Here is a 7,545-nt window from a genome sequence, read left to right on the forward strand (position 1 = left end):
ATTTTCATTTTTGGGTGAACTAACCCTTTAAGTCCACACAGGGTTACAGTTGATTTTTATATTGATTCTGGCATTTTGATATGAACACCTGAATAAGAGCCTACAATCAAAGTTATATGCAACATAGCCGTTAACAAGATCACAAAAAGGGAGCTAACAGAAACCAGCTTTTCTCAAAAAGTGGTTCTATACTACCCTGAGTATGCAATCCAACAGGTGATGCACTCAGTAACACCAATAAACCTACAAATGGGGAATATTAGTTCACCAATGTCTCCAAAAGCAGCTACTTGAAAAAGCCTGCTAATATGAGAATAGGTGCTAAACTGTGGCAGCATAAGTAAGCTCACATATAATGTAGGGCAAAAGTCTAGAATAGATACTGAATTGATTGTTGATGAAAGTAGTTTATGTGAACCTGTTGTTGAGGAAGAACAAGATTTTGTCAAAATAATCAACAATAAGTTGGCTTGCCTTTTTCTTAAATTTAGAAGTGTTTCTAAATGTTTTCATACTGAGAATAAGAAGCTGTCTGATCGATTCATAGAACTGCTAATTTTAGAGTTTTAATATGTGTTTAATGTGTAATTGATGTTTATCATTGCACAAGCTGCTTAAACATTTAAAGTGATCTTAAGCATTATAGGTTTCTGTAAATGTTTGTTATTCCTTTGATTGTTATTCCTTCTTAATAAATGACTCTTAACTTCACAATGTCTCAGTATTGTTTTGTCACATTATGGGGCGGTTTCCCGGACAGGATTTAAATTAAGCCAGGATAGGCCTTAATCCAGAATAGTTAATCATGGTTTAAAAACATCTCAGGTTACAAATGTAACCATAGTTCCCTGAGAACCTGGGAACAAGACTCTGCGTTTGATTACACAATGGGGGAACGTCACATGTGACCCGGTGTCTGAAAGCAAAACTGTCCAACAACTCAAATCCCTATTGGCTGGCGACAGCCTATGGCGTAATATGGTGCGACCCGGAAGTATAAAGGAGCACCTGAAGAAACAGCCAGCTTCTATCATCTTGAGGGACTGTTCTGCAGGCAGGCAGCCCGAAGCATGGCAAGGAAACGCAGACTCTCGTTCCCTGGTTCTCAGTGAACTATGATTACATACGTAACCTGAGACGTTCCCTTTCTAAAGGGAACTCCCTCTGCATATACCCATGCTGCCATGCTTGAGAAGAGTGCCAAAATATATGGCTAACAAACGTCAACGGTTTTGAAGGAAACACTTAGCAACTCACCCTCGGGTCACACCAGGCTGTCAGCAACAGCATTCCCTATGGCCAACAGCCCAAGCTGAGCCTACAGAAGGCCTTCCAGAGAGAGAAGGCCTACTAAGGCCGCTAGAGCCATCTGAGACCAACTTTTCCACAGACAAAGTGGTTTCTTTAAGGGAATGAGGCCAGGGAACCGAAGGGAACCCCGCCCAGTCACTAGAGGGGAATGAAGTTACCCCCAATGCCACCAGGGAGGCCGACCTGGTCTGTCATAGGACAAACTTAGTCTTGGCCAACCCTGTCTGAGTACAGAATCTCCATAATGCATTCTTCATAGAAGAGAGCAGGTTAGAGTGACTGCAGAAAGGCAGGAGCAACTCAGACCCACGCGTAGAGACAGGCATCCTGGAGAGCAGAACTCAGCTGAGTGTTATGACCCCTCGTATTGAGGGGAGTATAATCCACTCATCCTAGGATCTACTCAGCGCTTAATTGACACACTGAGGAGGCTGTGCGCTAAACACCTGATGCTTCAGGGGAGCACAAATCTCTAGGTCACAAATCCATGATCAGCTTAGGGAGCTAAGCACTATTACATACATAACCTGAAAGAGAAGTACAAAGCTCACCTAACAGGTAGACCATGCAATGGACACATACTCATGGAGGCCAAAGAGGGGCCTACAGCATGAAAGTAACTGAATATGAAACAGAAGTATATTCAGAAAGTGGCCTGGAGGGGCCACCCTGAACACCTGTCTTGCTGGCAGCAGACAGGCAACTTCAATGGCAGCATAAGAGGCTGCAAAGTGCCTGCATGATAATCTACCCAACACAATCCAATGAGCAGTGTACTCAGTAAAAGCACCTTTTTACTCTTTCAAGCAAGAGGAGTACAACATACGCCAACACATAGTCAAGGAAGGCCCGTGCGGGCCTATCACCTCAACAGACATGTGGCATCAGCTTGTGGCAGTGTTCTTAGGCACCGAAGAATGATAAATAACTGACACAAAGGAGGTTAAATAACATCTGGGCCACTGGCCAACCAGAAGTGTATATAAACGGTTCTCAGAGAGAAATACAAGTCAACATATACCACTATGATGAAAAAGGCAGCCCATAGGGCCTAGCAACTTTTAGATATATGGCATAAGTCCAGTGGCCATCTCTAGGAGCATTGAATAGATGCAGCTTAGAGATCTAGGTGGCTATTAGCTCAAATAGCATAAGATCAGGCTCAGGGAGACAGATGCAGTTCAAACCAAACCTCAGTAAGGTTTCACCACAGCATACACCCTGAGGGGCTAGCCACTCAAAGTACTTAGAAAAGCACCATAAATTCTCACAGCAGGAAGAGTATGCGGCTGAACTCCAAATGCTACACTGGAGGCCAAGAAGAGGCCTACCTTAGTAAACATATGGCATCAGCAAATGGCTGCCATAACCAGACCAGCCAAAAGCCATGTATTTAGTATTGAAACTTCCTCAGAAGAAATACATAGAACGCTGCCACCCAACATGAACAGGCCTGAATAGGGCCTATCCGTCGAGGTGGGGTGTCGCCTTTTTAAGGTGGTCAGGTTTTTTCCAAAGCATCCTGCCAACAAATCAACTAAAAAGGAGGCCTAGTGGGGCCTACAATCTCAGCGACAAGTGGCGTTCAGCAACTGTAGAGTAAAAAGACAGACTGTGACAGACTCAAGGAGGCTGATGTAGTTATAACCAAACCTCAGTAAGGTTTTACCACCAGAACTCACCCTGAGAGGTCAGCCACTCAAAACATTACTTGGAAAAAGCACCTTTTTACTCTCAAAGTGAGAGGAGTACATAACTGAACTCCAACATGATACGCAGGAGGCCCATAGGGCCTACTTCAGAATCAGAAATCAGAATCAGAAAGAGCTTTATTAACAGGCATGTTGTTTACACATACTAGGAATTTGTTTTAGTGACAGAAGCTCCACAGTGCAACAGAGTAACAGCGACAAGACAAGACACATAGTAAAAAGAATAAAATAATAATATACAAATTTACAAGGTAGACAAAGTGCAAAAAAAGCAAAAGACAATATATATTATAGACAATTGTATTTACAATTATGTGTGCAGATTGAGATATAAGTAAGTGTTTTAAGTAAATAATGTGCAATAGTGTTGTGTGTTCCATGTTTGTCAAGTGTTCATGAGATGGATTGCTTGAGGGAAGAAACTGTTCCTGTGTCTGGTCGTTCTGGTGTTCAGAGTTCTGTAGCGTCGACTAGATGGCAACAGTTCAAAGAGGGAGTGTGCTGGATGTGAGGGGTCCAGAGTGATCTTCTTTGCCCTTTTCCTCACTCTGGATAAGTACAGTTCTTGGAGAGTGGGGAGGGTTGTGCCAATGATTCGCTCAGCAGACCGGACTACCCTCTGTAGTCTTCTGAGGTCAGATTTGGTAGCTGAGTTGAACCAGACGGTAATTGAAGTGCAGAGGATGGATTCGATGATGGCAGAGTAGAACTGTTTCAGCAGCTCCTGTGGTAGGTTGAACTTGCTCAGCTGGTGAAGGAAGTACAACCTCAGCTGGGCCTTTTCATAATGGACTCGATGTGGTTGTCCCACTTCAGGTCCTGGGAGGTGGTGGTGCCCAGGAACCTGAATGACTCCACTGCTGCCACATTGCTGTTCATGATGGTGAGTGGGGGAAGAGCAGGGGGTTTCTCCTGAAGTCCACGGTCATCTCCACTGTCTTGAGCGTGTTGAGCTCCACGTCGTTAAGACTGCACCAGACAGCCAGCTGTTCAACCTCCAGTCTGTAAGCAGACTCGTCACCGTCCCGGATGAGGCCGATCAGTGTGGTGCTGGATGAGAATTTTCCCAGCCTCACTAGCTGCTGCCTGTCTGTCAGGAAGCTGCTGATCCACTTACAGACAGAAGTGGGCACGGAGAGCTGAGTTAGTTTAGGTTGGAGGAGTGATGGGACGATGGTGTTAAAAGCAGAGCTGAAGTCCACAAACAGGATCCTCACATAAGTCCCTGGTCTGTCCAGATGCTGGAGAACATAATGCAGTCCCATATTGACTGCATCATCCACAGACCTGTTTGCTCGGTAAGCAAACTGCAGGGGGTCCAGTAAGGGTCCAGTGATGTCCTTCAGAAAAGCCAGAACCAGTCTTTCAAATGGCTTCATGGCCACAGACGTTAGAGCCACAGGTCTGTAGTCATTTAGTCCAGTAATTTTGGGTTTCTTTGCGAAAGGGATGATGGTGGAGCGTTTGAAGCATAAGGGGACTTCGCACAGCTCCAGTGATCTGTTGAAGATCTGTGTGAAGATGGGGGCCAGCTGGTCAGCGCAGGTTTTCAGACAGGCTGGTGAAACGCTGTCTGGGCCTGGTGCCTTTCTTCTCTTGTTCTTTCTGAAGACCTGGCGCACATCATCTTCACTGAACTGAATTGCAGGTGTGGGGGGGACGGGGGTTGTTGGAGGTGTGAATGGTGATTTTTCAAACCTGCAATAAAACCCATTCAGATCGTCTGCCAGTTGTTGATTCTCCACAGAGCTGGGGGATGGTGTCTTGTAGTTGGTGATAACTTTCAGACCTTTCCACACTGAAGCTGTGTCATTAGAAGAGAACTGATTCCGAAGTTTATCAGAATAATTCCTCTTTGCCACTCTGATCTCCTTTTCCAGTGTGTATTTGGCCTGTTTGTACAAGACTCTGTCCCCTTTTCTGCGAGCATCTTCTTTGGCCTGACGGAGCTGGCTGAGCTTTGCAGTGAACCAGGGTTTGTCGTTGTTGTAAGATAAATGAGTCTTTGTAGGAATGCACAGATCCTCACAGAAACTGATATATGAAGTTACAGTCTCTGTGAGCTCGTCCAGATTGGTGGCAGCAGCTTCAAAAACACTCCAATCAGTCCATTCAAAACAGGCTTGTAAAGCCCGCTCTGTTTTGGTGGTCCATCTCTTTACAGTCTTTGCTACAGGTTTAGCTGATTTCAGTTTCTGCCTGTAGGTTGGTATGAGATGAACTAAACAGTGATCAGAGAGCCCCAAAGCTGCCCATGGGACAGAGTGATATGCATCCTTTATTGCTGTGTAACAATGGTCGAGTATATTACTGTCTCTGGTGGGACAGGTAACATGCTGTCTGTATTTGGGCAGTTCACCTGAGAGAATCGCTTTATTAAAGTCCCCGAGAATGATTAGAACAGAGTCCGGGTGTTGTTGCTCGCTCTCTGTGATCATATCAGCGAGTATCTGTAAAGCCGAAGGAATGTAGACTCTCACCAGAATGAACGAGCAAAACTCCCGCGGCGAATAGAACGGTTTGCAGTAAATGAAGAGTGTTTCAAGATCTGGACAGCACATCTTCTTTAACACAGTTACATCTGAACACCACCTTTCGTTGATGTAAAAGCACGTCCTGCCGCCGCGCGATTTCCCCGTTGATTCTGCGTCGCGATCTGATCTAAACAGCCGAAAGCCTGGCAGACTTAACACGCTCTCCGGAATGGCGTCGTTCAGCCAGGTTTCCGTGAAGCACAGAGCAGCCGAGTTCGAGAAATCCTTATTTGTCTGGGAGAGCAGAAGGAGTTCGTCCGTTTTGTTGGGCAGGGAGCAGAGATTCGCCAGATGGATGCTAGGAAGCGGCGTCCTTAATCCGCACTGTCTGAGCTTCACGAGGGCGCCGGCGCACTTTCCCCGTCTGCGCGTCCTGAAGCGTCTAAACAGCGCTGCCGGTCCGCCAACTACAACATTCAACAAAACGTCTGAATAATCGAAATCTGGTAAAAGATTTTGTGGTGTGTACTGCCGAATGTTCAGCAGTTCATCCCTGGTAAAACTGATGGTGTTTGAAAAACAGAAAACAGGAAAAACTAACAAAAACAGAACAAATACTGAAGAGCTAAGCACTGTGGCTGCCATGCGCGGCGCCAGTAAACATGTGGCATCAGCAGGTGGCGCCCATAACAATACCAACCATTAGGCCATGCATTCAAAGATTAGTTTCTAAAAGGAGTGCATATTACGCCACATACTCCAGGAGAGGCCTGCTTAAGGCTTACTCAACAGAGGTGGGGCGTGGCCGATGGTGGTATTGGATTCACAAGCATCTTGCCAGTATGTCAGCTAAAAAGGAGGCCTATAGGGCCTACAATCTCAGCAACAAGTGGCATTCAGCCCATTTGTCCATATATTTTTTTTAATACACACTGTGCCAACATGTAAACTAAAAGGAGGCCTTATTAGGGCCTACTGTAGTAAATACATGGCATCAGCCAGTCCAAGACCATATCAACCATCAGGCCATGCATTCAGTGGAAAACCTTTCACGCACTACTTAGAGAAGGAATGAACATTACGCCGCCGTACTCCACGAGAGGCCTGCTTGAGGCCTACTCAACAGAGGTGGGGTGTGGCCAGTGGTGGTATGAGTTCTCGGATTCCCAGGCATCCTGCCAACAAGTCAGCTAAAAAAGGAGGCCCCGCAGGGCCTACAATCTCAGCAACAAGTGGTGTTCAGCCTGTTTGCAGAATAAAAAACAAACTGTGCCAACATGTGAACTAGAAAGGAGGCCTGTTGGGGCCTACCATTCTAATGACACGTGGCTTCAGCTTGTGAATACTGTAAACTATGTGAGCAAACTATGATCAGCTAACGGCACTTGTTAGAAATACAATTGCTAACTAGAAGGAGGCTAATTAACCATAAGAGCCTACAATCAAAGTTATATGCAATATAGCCATTAACAAGATCACAAAAAGGGAGCTAACAGAAACCAGCTTTTCTCAAAAAGTGGTTCTATACTACCCTGAGTATGCAATCCAACAGGTGATGCACTCAGTAACACCAATAAACCTACAAATGGGGAATATTAGTTCACCAATGTCTCCAAAAGCAGCTACTTGAAAAAGCCTGCTAATATGAGAACAGGTGCTAACCTGTGGCAGCATAAGTAAGCTCACATATAATGTAGGGCAAAAGTCTAGAACTTCAAAGCAATTTTACACAATGCTTTGATGTATATGCTATTTTTAAAGAGGAAAATAATTTTCTCCCTACAGATTCTCAAATCTGTACTGAGCCATAGAGGACGGATGCTAAACATTAGCAATGTCAACTCAAACATGATAAAAGAAAACAATTAGCTCAGAGGAAAGAACACATTTTCCATAGCATAAAAGTTCTAGAAAGTGGGGCCTAGCAACACTGCATAACTTATCTACGCAAGGATAAGAGCCTACCACCTGAGATAACAGCATCAGGATGTCTAAAAACAGTCTACAACCTAGCTGTTAAACTCAACAATTGCACCTACATAGCAAGG

This window comes from Chanodichthys erythropterus, chromosome 21 (genome assembly GCF_024489055.1).
Source record: "Chanodichthys erythropterus isolate Z2021 chromosome 21, ASM2448905v1, whole genome shotgun sequence".
Classification (NCBI taxonomy): Eukaryota; Metazoa; Chordata; class Actinopteri; order Cypriniformes; family Xenocyprididae; genus Chanodichthys; species Chanodichthys erythropterus.